Raw genomic sequence first — 18,011 nt, forward strand, 5'->3', positions numbered from 1 at the left:
ATAGGAAGATTGGTCAATGAGGGCCTAGCCCTTAGAGCATGCTCAAATTTGAACTTCCTTATAATCAAGTGTCTGTGCAGATATTAGCCAGTTCAGCACATGAAGTTTCAAAAAAGCCTTTCTCTCAACCATGAGTAACTAAAGGGTTGGCAATGTATGTTGACAAAGATCTCATTGGTTTTAGACCTAGGAGAACTGATGACTTGGGAGAAACTGAGCTAGAATTGAGTGTTCATAGCAAAGTCTTGAGCAGATCTCTCTCTTTTCTGGTGGCTTTCAAGTAAGAAGGATTGCTCCTCCCATATGGTCAATGGGGCTTTTGTTTTACATTTATTCTTTCCAGATATTAAGTTAATGAGTAGACAGAGATGTGAGTGTCTAAGCAACAAATGAATTCAACAGATTCATCAGAGCCAGCAAAGAGATCCCACAGTATTTAAGTCTACCAGAATGGTAGCAGTCAATGAACAGAGGAGATCTCTGTCCACCATAGAGGAAGGTGGGAAGGACCATCCCATTCTCCCCAGGGCCTTGTCTGCTCGAGGAGAAAATTCTCCCTTGGTTTGGGGGATGTTTCTCTCTTTATTATACATTCTCAATAAATATCCCTTTTAAAAAATCTAATTGATGCCAACTGGTTGATAGATATTGTGAGGAGCTCAACTCCTCAGGGTTATCCCCTAGAAAGAAAGGGAGGTAGTATTCTCCCTTCTGGGAACCTAATGTTCCAGTGCAGTATGAAATGGGTGAATGGCCTTAGAGGGAGTACCATATTGATTTAAAGAATTCAGGGGAAAGTTTGGCATATAAATGTACTATAATAGTAAACTTAAAACAGTGTTTATCTGGATCTCTTAAGGCATATGTGAGCAGAAATTGTATGAAAGGTATTTAGGCAGGGGAATGTCAGTAAATGTTTAACAATTAGTTCTCCGGGAAAAAACAATTTTCTTCACACAACATGCTTTTAAATATTTACATAATTAACATTTTCCTCACCACTTTCTTAAGTCTAGACAATCAACAAATAAATTAAGCCCTAATTTTAGTAGTTGCCAATTGGTGCTCTAATGAACATTTCCTTTTTTCCTTTTGAATTTATTTATTTTTAGCATTCATTTTTTAAATTTTAAGTTTAAATCTTCTCCCTCCTTCCAGCCCCTCCTTCACCCGTTGAGAAGCCAAGCAATATGATGCTTATTGTACAAGTGAAGTTGTGCGAAACATATTTCTAATCATATTGTAAAAAAAAAGAAAAGAAAAGAAAAAGAAAGTGAAAAAACAATATGCTTCAATCTGTACTCAGAGTTCACCAGTTTTGTCTCTCTGCAGGTAGACAGCATTTTTCACTGAGTTCTTTGGAAATATCATGGATCACTGTATTTATCAGAATAGCTAAATCTTTCACAGTTGATCATCATTACAATGTTGCTGTTACTGTATAGAATGTTTTCCTGGTTCTGCTCACTTCACTTTGTATCATTTCATATAAGTCTTCCAAGGTTTTTCTGAGACTATGCCTTTGTCATTCCTTATGCAAGCATATATATACATATATATGTAAAATATGTATATATACAATATGTATATACATATATATCTTTATATATCTATACGTACACATATACACAAAAATATATATGTCACATATATAAATACATACACTATGTATGTATATATGGATATATATAGTTGATGAGTTTCTGGACGCCATAATGAAGTCCAGGTGTGTAGTGAGTGGAAAATTATGAGATGGCTAGTTCAGGTATCCCACTTAAATGGAGGATTTAGGAGGAGCCCTCCAACTAGACAATGTTTCCTTATATCAAGTCGAAGTGTGCCTCTTTGCAACTTTCCCAGTTGTTCCTATCTCTGCCCTCTGAAGGCAGGCAAAACAAGTCTTCTCTATGATAATCCTTCATAGGTAGCTGAAGGTAGCTACAATGCCCCCTTTGAGTCTTCTTCATGTTCTACATTCCTTCACCAATTCTAATATGGCATGATTTAAAGGTTCTGGTTGTCTTCCTCTAAACACTCTTCACATTGGCAACGTCCTTCATAAAATAGATCTCAGAACTGACCACCAAACTTTTGAAGTGACCCAATTAAAACAGAATGCAGCAGGTCTCTTGTCTCCCTAATTCAGGACTATGTTTCTTTTAACGTAGTCTTGGAATGCATTAGACATTTGGCTGCCATGTAACATTGTTGATTCATATTGAGTTTTCCATCTGCATAATTTTTGGATGGAATGTTATTTGATCATAGCTCTCATTTTATACTTAAGAAGATAGTTTTTAATTCAAACATAACTCTACTGCAATTTTCCTTGTTAAATTTTTTGCAATCCTACCTCTGTCATCCAACATTTTATTTTACCTCCTAGCTTTGTTTCATCATTAAATATGATAAGCATGTCTTTTATGCTTTTTCCAAATTATTGATAACAATGCTAATTAGTACAAAGTAAAGTATAGATCACTGAGACTGTCCACCAGAAATTTCCTTTCCAGGTGATGGTGAATAATCAACTTATAATCCACTTTCGGTCCAGCAAGTTGATCACCTAAACATGATACTTTCAACCTCATTCCACTCCATCTTTTTACAAGAAAAGTATGAAAGATTTTGCCAAGTGTTCTGTTAAAATCTGAGCAAATGGGAAAAGTGGCAGGATGAGTATTCAGCATAAGTACAACCTCACCACTCCACAAATGAAAACTAGAAATAAAACTACTACATAGTAATTAGACTTATAGCAAGAAAAATAAGAAGTACAGTGTTATAATGCCCCCTTTGAGTCTTCTTCATGTTCTACATTCCTTCACCAATTCTAATATGGCATGATTTAAAGGTTCTGGTTGTCTTCCTCTAAACACTCTTCACATTAGCAACGTCCTCCATAAAATAGATCTCAGAACTGACCACCAAACTTGTCATTATAATGTAAACATCTTCTAAAATATTAGTAGAAGATTGTGTGATGAATTCATTTCCCCAAAACCAGACCTTTACCCACTACAATCAATCCCAATAGAATTACATTCCAAACTTTGACTAAGGTTGCCCCCTGTTAGTAATGACTAATATGAATCTAACCAATACCTATTAATTGGAGGGAGAGAAGAAGATCATTGAACTACCTAACCTCACATTTGAATAACATGGGAAGACAATATGAATCAATTCAGTTAGTAAAACTGGAAGATTAATAAGCACTATGACCACAATAATGTAACTAAAAAGAACAATAAAAGAAAAATCAACATTCTAAGTTATCACTAATATTAGACTTAAATGACAGACAGTAAAAGTACATCTTTCTCTTAGTAGAAAAAGAAGTATGGAAGAGAATGGAAAAGGGAGAAACTCTGAACATGGAACATTATATATGCTGTCAGATGTAGTCAGTCACTGAGATATTTGGCTTTACTTACTAGTCAGTCTCTCTTCCAAAGAGGGGTACTCATTGGGTGGGTATGAATGCATATAACTATGAAATACTCTGATGTCAAATGCAAAAAGCATCAATAATTTTTATAAATAAAACCAAAAATAAAGGAGGAAATATTGTTCGTAAAAATAATAGATCACCAACATCAAGAAACCACACTTTAAACCATTAAGTAATATAATAACCTTCATAATTTGAATGTAAAACAACAAATATTGCAGGTAGTCAAAAAAGAATCTTTCAAGTATCACAATGAATCAGTTCAAATAATGTAGGACTACTCTTTCTTCCAATCAAGTAAGAGATATTTGCATGATATTTCAAAAAGCAAAAGAGATTGGGATATCGAAATAATATCTTACAGAGCAGAGCCTACTGAAAAGCCTAATGAAAAAAGATGAACTTCTGACAAAAAGCAGACATCTGAATCATTCTTTAAAAAAAAAACCCAAAGGTAATGCACGAATGCTTCAAATAAGAGAAACACAAGAAAATTTTTAGAATTTGTACCTGAAGTTTAGTTGCATGATGCCTTCCATCAAGAAGTGATGGGCTTTTAATTATTTCCTAACATATTTCCAATGGGATGAGATTTAGAAGACCTGAGGTCTAATTTTGTTACTTATATTAACCAAGACAAAGACAATGGGCTATTAGATATTAAGTATCCAAGAGTTATTAAGACTAAACCAAAGAACTCACTCTATTCTAGAGAAAGAAGAGAGTTTAGAAGCCAGAATTGAAGCATTTTGACTTTCTTCACTTGGGCTACTATTTAACATTTATTTCCTATATACTTATATATTTGTAATTTTAGTTGTAGTCATTTATGCCCATATCTCATCATCACAACTGAATTATAAACTTTTTGAGGGCAGAGACTTTTCAAAGTTGTCTATGAATGGTCCACAGCACAGTATATTATACATTCAAAAAGCAAGGTAATTGTAGACTCTCGGAGTTGAAAGGAATCTTAGAGGACATCTGATCAAACAATTATTTTTTCACATAAAACGTTATATTCCATATTTTGTTCAAAGAAACAATTTTCTGAAAAGGTCCAGAATATCAAAGGGACTAATGAAAAGAAATGCTAGCGAAGGTGGCCTAGCTCTACTAGATCTCAAATTGTATTATAAAGCAGCAGTTATCAAAACCACTTGGTACTGCCTAAGAAACAGAAGGGTAGACAAGTGGAATATGCTAAGTACTCAAGACACAGTAGGCAATGAATACACCAATCTCCTGACTGATAAATCCAGGGACCCCAGCTTCTGGGATAAGAACTCACTGTTCAGCAAAAATTGTTGGGAAAACTGGATAACAGTGTGGCAGAAACTAGGCATAGACCAATGTCTGACACTGTACACAAGAAAAAAGTCCAAATGGGTACACGATCTAGGTATAAAGATTGATACCATGAACAAACTGGAGGAGCAAGGAATGGTGTATTTATCAGATTTATGGAGAAGGGAAGAATTTTTGACTAAAGAAGAGATAGAAAGCATTATGAAGTGCAAGATGGACAATTTTAATTACATTAAACTGAAAAGTTTTTGCACAACCAAACCCAATGCAACCAAAATTCAGAGGAATGTAGTATATTGGGAAAGAATTTTTACAGCTAATCTCAGGGATAAAAGCCTCATTTCTAGAATATATAGAGAACTGAGTCAAAAGTACAACCATACAAATCATTCCCTAATTGATAAATGGTCAAAGGATATGAACAGGCAATTTTCAGAGGAAGAAATTAAGGATATCTATAATCATATGAAAAAATGCTCTAAATAACTTTTGATTAGAGAGATGCAAATCAAAACAACTCTGAGGTACCAATCACACCTATCAGATTGGCAAACATGACAGAACAGGAAAATGATAAATGTTGAAAAGGATGTGAGAGAGTTGGAACACTAATTCATTGTTGGTGGAGCTGTGAGCTCATCCAATCATTCTGGAGAGCAATTTGGAACTATGCCCAAAGGGCTACAAAAATGTGCATAACCCTTGACTCAGCAATATCATTTCTAGGACTGTATCCCCAAAGAGATCATAAAAATGGGAAAGGGTCCCATACGTAAAAAATATTTATAGCAGCACTCTTTGTAGTGGTCAAAAACTAGAAATCAAGGGGATGCCCATCAATTGGGAAATGGCTGAATAAATTATGGTATATGAATGTAAAGGAATACTATTGCGCTATAAGAAATGAACAAGAAGAGTTCAGAGAGGCCTGGAAAGACTTATATGATCTGGTGCTGAGTAAAAGGAGCAGAACCAGGAGAACTTTGTGCACAGCAACGACCACAGTGTGTGAGAGTTTTTTCTGGTATACTTGGATCTTCATAGCAATGCAAGGACATAAAAAAAAAAATTTCCAGTGGTCTTCTAAAGCAAAATACCTTCCACATCCAGAGAAAGAACTATGGAATTCAATCACAGAATGTAGCAGATCATTTTTTTATGTGTGTGTATTATGTTTTGGTTTGTTATATGATTTCTCCCATTTATTTTAATTCTTCTACACAGCATGACTATAGTGAAAATGTATTTAATAGGAATGTATGTGTAGATCCTATATAGAATTGTATGCCATCTTGGGGAGGGAGGGGGGTGGTGAGGAGTAGGTAGAGGGAAAAAAATCTAAGTTTTATGGTAGTGATTGTAGAACACTAAAAATAAATAAAATGAATATATATAATAAAAAATTTGAATTAAAAAAAGAAATGTTTTTCAGTTTATTTTGTAGCCTGAAACTTTGCTAAAGTTCTTGATTGTTTCAATTAATATTTTTACTAATTCCCTACCTTAAATTCTTTCTTTTGTCTTACTGCTGTTACTACACCAAATAACAAGGGGAAGAGTAGACATCTTTACTTCACACCAGTAATTCTTGAGAAAGGTTCTGGTGTATCCTCATTGCATATGATGCTTGCTTTTGGTCTTGGATAGATGTTTTTTTAATGTAATAAGAAAAGATTCCTCTATGCCTATAATTTGTAACATTTTTAGCATGAAAAAAACCTATTGTATTTTGTCAAAGGCTTTTTCTGTATCTATTTAGATATCTATCTATTAAGATAATAATGTGGTTTTAGATGTTTTGTTTTTTTAACATATTTATGTTGATTATTTTTCTCATGTTGAACTATCCCGATATAAATCCCATTAGGTCATAATGGATGATTTCTCAGATAAATTGCAGTAGTCTATTTTGACTATAGACAAAATTAAAAATTTTGTTTAAAAAAAGAAACAATTTTCTGTAAGCCTCTTATATATTCAACTATAGGTTTCAGAAGCACAGAATGTTCTTCTTAGGTTTTCAGTTTTGGTGAAATTTAGTACATAATGTAGAGATGGCATGATACACTGGACCTGAAGTCAGGAAGACTCATCTTTCTGAGTTCAAATCTGGCCTCAGACACTTACTAGCTATGTAACTTTGGGCAAGTCACTTAACCCTATTTGCTTCAGTTTCCTCATCTACAAAATGAACTGGAGAAGGAAATGACAAATCACTCCAGCATCTCTGCCAAGAAAATCCTAAATGGGGTCACAGAGAGTTGGACATGACTGAAAAAGACTGAAGAACAAGAAATACATAATCTAATGCAGAACGCTCAGGGTACACTAAGTTTGATAGATTCAGTAACAAAGTAATGATTTTAAGAAATCTGCACTAATTCTTTCAGGTCACAAAGGCATTAAAAAAATTCCCATTATTGGCCTACAAGTCTACATTTATGCAACTTTTAAAAGCCTACTTTATGTTTTTAAATACTGAAAAGGTTAACATCATAATTTTAAAATCTTATTGTAGGGGTTTTTTTTAGGTAGTTCATAATTATCAGTGACTGTAATGTGATTTCAAGTGAATTGGGAATTTGGGAATCTCTGCCTGTCAGTGTGATGAACACTGAAGATAAAACACACATACTTTTGATAGCACTCATGATGGAATTTCTCTAAAATTAGCCTCATTGGTTTCCTTTTCAACAAACTGACCCAGGCTACTTAACATGGCATTGATTGCTCCTGATCTTAAATCATGTTCCCTTTTCACAATACATCTGTGATTACTGGAGATTTTCTACTTCAAATATGCTGTATCTAGGCCTTTACACCCACCAGAGGTTTTCCCTTCTCCATTCATTACCTCCTTATGAAATTCTAATTCATTTCCACAGGACTTTTAACCTAACACTTTTATCAGTTCTTGGAGCAGATACAATTTGGTCACCACTTACTGCCACCATCCCTACTCTGAAGCTTACCTTATTTTTAAGGAGTAGATTCTATGTTGAAAGAATCTGAATCAGGCAGAAATATTATATAATTCCTATACATAGCAAATATGAATTATTCTTCCCAATATATGAAAAATTCTGACATGCTAGCTCCACCAAAGCTAATTTTACTATGGCTTAATCTAGCCATATAATGTTAAATTAATTTCCTCACATTAAAAATATGTAGAGGAGACAATGTGCATAATAGACTAGACTTACAGTCAACAAGAATAGATTTAAGTCCTGCATCTTATACATATTAACCATGTAATATGGAGCAAATCATTTAATCTCTCATCACTCCAGGGAACTCCCTAAGAGCAACTTATCTACAAATTACTAATCTGCACTAATGAAGGAAGTTTTTGTACTAGAGGTTTCCCTACATTGATGAAGTGGTATATCTGCATTATAACTTTTTAAATGTCATTTATAAAAGTAATATTTTAAAAGTATCCCTCATTATAACACATGCACAATTCTCTCACCTTCACTTTGTAGACTATCCAGCTGTCTATTGTGCTTATCCCTAGTCTTAGCTCTAAGTCTCTTGGGTATTATGAAAGGGTATATGACATTTAGACCTATGGCTAATTGTTTTTTGAATAAATGCCCAAACTCTAGCATTATTTTCTGGTACTCCTTTCATGCGCAATGAAGTCTGAATTGCAACCAAATAGGTGAGAGAGAGAGAGAAGGAGAGTGAAGAAGAAGAGGAAGAAAGGAAGGAGGGAAAGAATGAAGGAAAGGAGAAAGAAATTGAGAGAGAAACAGAGAGGAAGAGAGAAAAGAAAGAAAAAAGAAAGAAAGAGAGAGGAAGGAAGGAAGGAAGGAAGGAAGGAAGGAAGGAAGGAAGGAAGGAAGGAAAGAAGGGAAGAAAAAGAAGGAAAGAAAGAAGGAAGAGAGGGAGGGAAGAAGAGAGAAAGAAAAGGTTTACTACATTGCAGTGTTCTAAGGGCAAGGGATATAAATAGAAAATTCTCAAGAAATTCAAATTGGGACAGGCAACATATAATACAGCTCAGCTGCAAGGCAGACCAAAGGGCCCAGAAGGCCTAGGGGTTCAGCATCAGGATATATAGTAACTCCCAGGGGTACTTAGGGTTCACCAGCAAGTCAGATAGCAACACCCAAGGGTCTGAAGACAGGGCAGATGATAAGTCCCAGAGGACCTTCGGGTGTTGTGGCCAGGCAGATGGCAAGACCTGGTGGTCTGCCATCTCACTGTAAGGATTAGAACTGGCAAATAGCCCAGTGCTGTACACATAGTAGATACATAATAAATATTTATTGAATTACTGAAGTCAATAAATAAAACAAAACAAAAACTATGTAATTATTATTTATAGCATTTCCTTGATCTACTGGTCTGTCAAAAAATGAAGTCAGTCCAGCAAGACTTGTTTTTTATAAAGCCTTGCTGGCTCTTTGATCATTACTTCCTTTTCTAGATGTTCATGAACCATCCCTTAAGTATGTCCCAGGATCTTGCCAGGAACCAAAATCAAGCTCCCTAGACGCTATAGCGTGAAAGCTCCATTCTCTTTCCTTTTTTTGAAAATGAGGGCATTTATTCTTCTTCCATCCTGTGACACTTTCAAATGTCATTGACAGTGGCTCAGCACACACATCTGCCAATTTTAGCATCCTGGAATGTAGTTTGTCTTAGCCTGGTGACTAATCTCAGTCCTGTTATTACCTGCATAACCTTTGCATGTTACTTAACCTCTCTACTCTCAGATTCCTCTGGGTTTGGAGTCAAAAGATCAAGATTAAAGTCGTAGTCAAGACACTTCCTAGTTGTGTGACCTTGTGCAAGTCATTCCTTTTTGGACTCAGGTTCCTCCAACATGAAATGAGGGGACTAGAGCAGTTTCATCTCTAAGATGCCTAATAGCTGTAAGACAACAATCTATAAAATGGTGCCAAATGACATTAACAGTTCCCAGCTGTGTTCTATGGAATCCCAATGTTCCCTAAGAAAATGTTCATGCTAGCAGTATTAAGTACATATCAAAAATATTCATTAGGGGTGACAATTTGAGAGTTATTTAAATTGGCATGATTGCCTTTATTTTGCCCTAAAATCTCCCTGATACCCCCTTCCCTTGTCCTGGGTGTGTTCCATCCCCCAGCCCATGCCCTTACCCAGACCAGCATTTATAGGTTTTGTCAATGCATTTCAAACCCCAAAGTGTCCTGTGGCCAAATGTTTGGGAAATGCTAAACTAGATGATCTCTAAGGCCCCTTCCAGCTCTGACCTTCCATGATTCCAAGCTCACCACTAACACTACTGAGGTTTCAGTGAGATTTTCATAAATTAGAGGCTTAGTTCCATGCCTTTTAGGAGACTGGTTTATTTTCTCTTTTCCTTTTCCCTTATCCAGCCTCTTCATTATTTATACACCATAAGTACAGGGTATATAGTGAGGGCAAAGAAAGCCAAGTTCTTTTCCCCATTCCTTTTCCCAGAAATGGGGTGCATTTTCAAGTATGACTAGTGCTTTTCTCTCTATGACTTGGTTTCATTTTCATGGCTGAAAGGGTTGTGTTTTGTTTTTTTTTTTAAGACAACAAAACTTTCAGTTTTTACAGTTTCCTTTAAAAGTGATCCTTCCTGGAGAGAGTAATTCTGTATGGAGTATCACCTTTGACGTAGTCTCCCAACTTTCTCTCATATTGGTGGGTTATGTCTCTTAGTACCAGGATTGTTCTATAGGCAGCTATTTCTAAAACTATAACTTCTGAGTCTTTGAAGTCAACAAATAGACCATAGCCAGCTCTCTTCTCTGCTTCCAAAGTTCCTTTCCCTCAAAACAGCATCCTTCCACAAGTGATTTCCTTTTTGTGTCTAAGTCAGTCTAGAGCATGTGTCTGCTCCTTAAGTTATGCCTAGAACTCTCTTGAAATGACAAGCTCTCGAACTGTCTGATAAGATATCCCTGCTGCCAGTTGGTGTTAGACGTCAATGAGGGTAGAGAAGGTGACTCTCCAAATAGGAAATGTGCTCCAATTCCCTCTTTCAGGGATCTCCTGGAAAAGTACTCCCAGCCCTGAATTTCCTTGGACTCACAAACTGAATGTCATTTAAAGGTCATCCCAGGTATGTTCCTATCTTCTCTCAGTCAATGAAATTTACCTTTCTGATTGGGGTGGGGGGAAAGATATTCACACCTCCCAAAGAGATCCTCAGGCTTCAACACCTTAAAACCCCATTTTCTTTGAGCAAATTCCATGATCACAACTGAGCTGAGGCAGTGAGAGACCACTCTTCCATTAGAAGGTAAGTTTTTTGAGGGCAGAGACCATCTTGCTTGCTTGTTTTTGAGTTTAGCCCAGTGCTTGGAACATAGTAAGTGTTTTAAAATGCTTTATCTATCTTAATAAATACTCTCTCTAGGGGAAAAAAAGCCTCTCTTTCTGATTCTGTCTCTTTTTCTCTAAGTATTCAAATGCCCTCCTCTTATCTAGACTCAAAACCAGACTAGCTTGTGAAGAAAGCCCAAAGGACAATTTTTAAAGCTGGACTTCTGGGGAAAGAGAAATAAGGTGCTATAGCCCTTGATAAGTATTTCAGATAAATGAAAAAAGCCTCAATCAAAGTAGGAATTTCCTACTTAAAGGTGAAGCTAGAGAAGGAAAGAGAAAAGAATGGTAAGAATAATTGGGAGGAAGGAGAAGAGTTTACTTTTCTGTGGCATGGTCAGTACATTGGTCAGAAAGGCCCGACATCTCAGAGATATGGCTTGGCAAGGTTGGGCCACCAGGAGAGAGAGGGAAGGCCAGGAGAATGTCTCTGAGTCAGACAAGGCCACAACTCAAGGGAGCTGGGGAAGAATGGCAATGGGTAGAAATGATATATTTCACTCATGTCAGTTATAAAGTAAGAAGTTTTACTCAGAAATTTTTTGACGAGGAGCTGAGGGCTCAGAGAAGACAGAGCAAGGAAGAAGGGGAAAAATGCTTCCTGCTAGCATTATCAACAGTTAGTGATATTTATTTATACGTTTCCATGTTTCTTATTAGAATGAGTCCCCTGAGGAAAAAAAGACTTTCATTACTTTCATTCTGGGACTCTATCCCCAGTGATTAGAACAATGTCTTGCATATATGTATGTACTTGAAGAAGTTAGGATTTTATCGAACATGGGGCACTCCTCCTGTATAAAGCCCTTCCACTGAGGTAGGTTGAGACCCTTCTTGACTTTAGTAGATCACTCCTAAGAAGCTGACTGAAACACATCTAGCAAGTATTAGAGGTGGAGTTTTCAGACTGGATAGGTCTTCCTAATCCCAAATCCATCATTCTATCCCCTATGCCCTGCCATCCCTGCCTTGCACATAGTGGGTGCTTAGTTTTCTTGAATCTAATTTTATTGAATTTATCCTGTCTCAACCTGCATTTAGCAGGGGACAACACTGGGCTGGGAAACAAGACAAGTTACAGAACTCAAAGAACTCAAAAGTTGGGCTGAAGGGCCCTTAGATACTATCTAATCTAACTCATTGTGGGGGGATGGACCATATTTAATTAATGTCTTTTGCTTTCACAGCACAGACATTTGTGGATATATCTTTTCCCCAAGTGCCAATCCCTAGTGATCTTCCCCTTGTTACAAAGAAAAAAGATTAAAATTATGCCATAATCATTACCCATGGTGCCTAACTTCTCCAACAAAAGGAGGGTATATTTCTTCACCTCTTCTCCTGGGGCAAGTTCCAACCTCCTTATTTTACAGCTGAGGAAACTGAAGAACAGAAAAATGAAGGGATTTGCTCAAAATCACACAGATAGAAAATAATAGAATCAATGGAATCCAAGGCTTCTTTTTCCTATTCTTTGAATCATAGAAGTGGGGTCAGCAAGTCACCAAGTGTTGAGCACCTTCAATGAGGGTACCAAATCCCAAGAGAAGCGAATGACCTCTTAGTCTACACTCTATCAAGCATGTTCATGTGCATGATCTCATTGGACCTTCAGGACAACCCTAGAAGGGAGCAGGACAGAGGAGGATAGACAGTATTGTCTCCATTTTACAGATGAGGCAACTCAGAAGTCATATGATTTGCCCAAAATTACCCAGTGAGTTCATGGTCAAGGTGGGTTAGGGCTCAAGTTTCCTCATTCTTCTTACAGTAACCTTTCCACTATTCCACACAGAAGTCAAGGTCCCAGCACTTCCAGACCAATTCAGTCTAACAAGTATTTATTTAATGCCCACTGTACGCAAGCTTCTGTGGTAAGACTCGGGGACACAAAGACAAAATGAAATGTTATCTGTGCCCTTACAGAATGTATATTGTACTGCTATGTATAATAGGTAAAGAGATATGCATGGGGCTTCCTGTAAGATGTGGCATTTGAGGGAAACCTTGAAGAAAGCCAGGGCTTCTGAGAGCCATAAATGAAGAAAGAATGCATTCCAGGAGTAGGGGAGAATCTAGTCAAAGGAATGGAGGTGGAAGATGGAATGTCATATACAGGAAATGGCAAGCTGGACAGCTTAATTGGAATGTACAGAATGTGAAAGAGAATCATGGTAAATAAGACTGGAAAGGCAGGCTAGAACCAGATCATGAAGAACTTTTTATTTTATCCTACTTATGAAAGAGAGCCATTGAAACTTCTTGAGTAGGGTAGAAACATAATTGGACTCATACTTTAGGAATATTATGTTGGAAGCTGTATGGAGGGTGAACTTGAAAAATGAAAGGCTAGAAGTCAAGAGTTCTTTCAGAAGGAAATTTCAATAGTCCTGAAGTAGGGTGATGGCCTGTGAATGGAGAGAAGAGGAGGGATATAAAAGATATGGGGGAAGGGCTAGGAAAATCAATAAGACTTAGACACCCACTGGAAATGAAGATGAGGGAGGAAGAAGCAATGAGTATGCTACTGAGGTTGGGAACCTGGAAAAATAGATAGTGATGATCTCCACAGAATCAGAGAAATTCAGAGGAATGGTTGGTTTAGAGAAGAAGACAATTAGTTCCATTTGGGTTGGTGATGTCCAACAGATCTTTTACCTCTTTTTATATACCCAGTGTTTAACACAGTGCCCAGCATATAGTAGGTGCTTGATAAATGCTTATTGATTGATTGATTAATGTGGGACTGAAGGTTCTTGAGAACTCCCTTGAGTTCCAGTCAAATGACTCCATATTCCTCCCCTATGGCTATCAGTTCAGTACCTAAATCTTTGGCTCCTAATCCCTGTGACCTGCCTTCCCAGTCATTTCCATGCTATACCACCTTTACTCCAACCTCAGCCTTTTACAGGGACTCAAGCTACCACCTTAGGAACCCTTGGATTCTAATTGAGAAGCAGTCACTTTTTCTTGCTAGGACCCAGACCCATCACACCATTTTCTTGGTCATCTCTGTGCCATACCACAGACACCACACACAACCCAATTTCCAACTTTAGCTCTGAGAGCAATAATTAAATCATCCCACATTTCCTGGAAAGGGCAGGTCAATCTATTGTCCCATGACTCTTCCAATCACCATTCCTTCTGACCTTCCTGTGCAAAACACTCCTCCTTGGCCACCTCTGTCTTATATGTATGATCTTCCTCTATTAGAATATAAATTCTTTGAGGTTATATACTTACTATGTTACTTGCTTTTATTTCTATCCTTAGTCCTTGACATGCTGCCTTAACCTAAGTGCTTAATAGATGTGGTTTTTTTCCCAGTAATGAAGACAATACTCCAGATCTGATCTAACAAAGACAGAGTAGAGATGGACCATCATCTCCTTGTTCCTGGAAACTATCTCTCTCTTCATGTAATCCAAGATTGTGTTAACTTTTTATTTGGATGCCTCCTCACATGTCTGACTCATACTGATCCTACTGTCCACTAGATTGGTCCACCCCAGATCTTCCTAAGATGACCTACTGTCTAACCATGCCTCCATTGGTTTCTGTTTATGAAGTGGAGTTGGGCTATTTTAACCCAGTCTAAGATTTCCCATTCATTCTTATCATATCTCAATTTATTAGATTTTAAGATTAGACATTTGAATTCCTAACCTATCAAGATTATTTTGTATCCCGACTCCTATCTTCTAGTGTCATCCCTCCCAGTTTGGTTACTTGACCAGGATGCTGTCTGTTCCTTTATCCATCCAAATCGTTGATTAAAAGTAAAAAAGCATAGAGCCCTGGGGCACTCCACTGGAGACCTTCTTCTCAGGTGATATCAAACCATTAATGACTACTCTTTGAATCTAGCTAGCCAGCCACTTCCAAACACATCTACTTATATTACCATTGAACCTACATCTCTCCATCTTTTCTACATAGCATGAGACAATTTATCACGTGCTTTTGTTAAAATATAGGTAAACTATTTCTACCACATTTCCCTGATCTAACAGTTTAGGAGCACTGTCAAAAAAGGAAATGAGGTTAGTCTTCTGTCTCAGTCTTGGTTTCATGTCTGGTGCAGTGGATTAGTCAGAGCCTGAGGATTCAGATAAACAATTTCTTTAATAAAAACATATTCAAATACCACCAAGTAAAAGCAATCTCTAAAGCAGTCAAAGCAGTTCACAGAAAGGAGAAAAAAAGCAATAGTTAAGAAAGTCCCCTGGGGCTCAGGAGTCATCCCAGGTCCTAAAGCTAGTTATATGTAACTCTTTGCCTTGAAGGGCCCACAGCTGTGTACTAGATCGATGCATCTAGGGGCAAGATTAACTCAAACTATCTATAGTGTCTTGGCTCATGATAGCCCAGACTGGTGTTGTGGGAGGGCAGACGTTAACAGAAGCCTCCCCAGTACCATTAGTATTCTTGTTCAGTCATTTCAGTCATATCTGATTCTTTGTGACCCCATTTGGGGTTTCCGTGATAAAGATACTAGAGTGGTTTGCTGTTTCCTTCTCCAACTCATTCTATGAAGCAAACAGGGTTAAGTAACCTGTCCAGAGCCAGAGCTAGCAAGTGTCTGAGGCTGGATTTGAACTCAGATCTTTCTGACAGCAGGATCACTATTCACTGTGTCACCCACATCTGGTATAATCCACTCTTATGGAAGCCAGACTGTTTTTTTTAGATTCAATGCTCCTTTTCTCCATGTTTGCTAATCATCTCTTTAATAACCCATTCTAGAATTTTGCCAGAACCTAAATTAGAGTCACTTGCCTACAGATAACATTCTATTTTCTTCCCATTTGGAGGGAAATCAGAGTATTTGTCCTTTTCTAATTCTATAGTACCTCCCCTGTTGTACATCTTCTCATAAGGTAACTGATAATGGCTCAGTAATCAGAGCTGACAATTCTTCCAGTTCCTCTATCCCTAACTCTAATTTTCAATATCTTCTTATTGCTTACAAATATGCTCCAGTATCTCTCAAAGCAAAGAAAATCAATAAGTATTTATTAGGTACCTACTATGTGCCAGATACTGTTAAGCACCAGAGAAATAAACAAAGGTAAAAACAGTCCTTGCTCTCAAGTAGCTTGAAGTCTTAACAGGGAGAAACAGCATGCAAGCAACTATGCTCCAACAAGATAAATTGGAGATAACTTCAGAAAGAAAGTGCTAAGACTGAGGAAGGGTGGGAAAGGTTTCTTATAAAAGATGGGATGTTAGCCAAGACTTAAAGGAAGACAGGGAAACCAGAAAGACAAGATAAGGTAGGAGAGAGATGGGAAACAGCCAGAGAAAACACCAGCATCAGGAGATGGAGTGTTCTATGAGAGAATAAGGAGATGAGTGTCATTGAATTGGAGAGTATGTAAGAAGAATGGAAAGGTAAGAAGAGGCAAGATTACTAAGGGCTTTTACAAGCCAAACAGAGGAACCTGGAACCAATAGGGAGCCAATGGAGTTGACTGAATAGGGACATGGCATGATCAGACCTGTGCTTTAGGAAGCTCAATTTGCTACCTAAATGGAGACTGGATTGGAGTGGAGACAGACTTGAGGCAAGGAGACCAAACAGCAGGGTATTGTAATAGTCCAGGTGTGAGGTGATGAGGGTGTGCATCAGGGTGGCAGTGCTGTCAGAAAAGGCAAAGGTACATTTAGGAGAGTACATTTTTTTTAAAGTTATTTTGACCCTGCCATTCCTTCAAGCTAACATCCTAGATCTATCATGCCATGCATTATTTACTTGTGCCCAACATGTGGCAGAACCTTCCAAGCTTGTATTGGCCTGATCAACCACAGTTGGACACACTGTCCCTTCACTCTAACATAGTGATGTCATTTTGGTCCTCTTCAAGAACAAAGGACAACAACCATCTCCTAGAAAAAGCTTTCTATCTTGTTGCCTCTATTTCACAACTTCCCATTTACCCCTTGAACACTTACAATTTAGCAACAAACCTTGAATGGAAACTTTTCTTTCTAAGATAATCAATGATCTAAATTTATAAATCCAATGACCTTTTCTCGGTCTTCATTCTTCTTGACCTCTTTGTAGCATTTGACACCATTGACTGTTCCCTCCCCTTAGACACTGTCATCTTTAGGTTCTCATGACTATTGTCTCTTGGTTCTTCTACCTAGCTGATCCCACCCCTAACCTTACCCCTAAGTCCCACAAGTATCTCCTCAGCCATCTTCTCTTCCTCTCTCAATGATCTCATAAGCTCCTGTGGATTCAATGACCTCTATAAGAATGACTTCAAGATCAATATAACTGACCTCAATCTTTCTCCTGAACTTCTGAGCTATCCTTGAGATACTTACAATCTTACTGGAAAAACAAGACCCATATACATGACTCAATTAGAAAACAGTCATGTGTACTGTCTCATTGAATCAGAGACTCTCAGAGTTGGAAGGGACTTTAAAGGTCTTCTGGTCCAGCCTCCTACCTGCAACATGAGGTCTCCATCCTCCTGGACCTTCCTGTTCCATTCCATACATCCTTTCAACCAGAGTAGAGACAGAGGACTGACCCAGGAAGACATCTGGCGATGACCAGGCAGCTGCTGGATGACCAGATGTCCAGAGCACGAGGCTCTATCTCATTTTATCTGTGAGATAGTCTAGCCTTCCCCATCCCACATAACTAGATCTCAGTTACACAGGGTCTGGGCCTGAGCAAAGCAGGAATGCCAACCTCTTTCCTAGTCTGCCAACTTCCCTCTGTTGGCTGGGCATTATTCCATTTGATTTTCCCCACTGGCACAAATACATCCAAGGGTAGCCAAAAAATCAGTCCACCCCCTAGCCACCCTGTCTTGTCACAGGAATATTTAGCCTTTCCCTTCACTTGGGGTTAGAGCTTAAGAACTCTGAG

At 37.7% G+C, this 18,011-nt stretch overlaps 1 long non-coding RNA gene across 1 annotated transcript in view; it reads right to left on the reverse strand.

The window, feature by feature from the left end:
- The window catches only part of LOC140500533 (uncharacterized), a 113,949-nt gene extending 96,169 nt beyond the window's left edge, over positions 1–17,780 (reverse strand). Inside the window, exon 1 of the long non-coding RNA XR_011965777.1 lies at positions 17,584–17,780. This is a non-coding gene — a long non-coding RNA (uncharacterized lncRNA). The remainder of the gene's footprint in view (positions 1–17,583) is intronic.
- Positions 17,781–18,011: the final 231 nt, after the last annotated feature.

This window comes from Notamacropus eugenii, chromosome 4 (assembly GCF_028372415.1).
Source record: "Notamacropus eugenii isolate mMacEug1 chromosome 4, mMacEug1.pri_v2, whole genome shotgun sequence".
NCBI lineage: Eukaryota > Metazoa > Chordata > Mammalia > Diprotodontia > Macropodidae > Notamacropus > Notamacropus eugenii.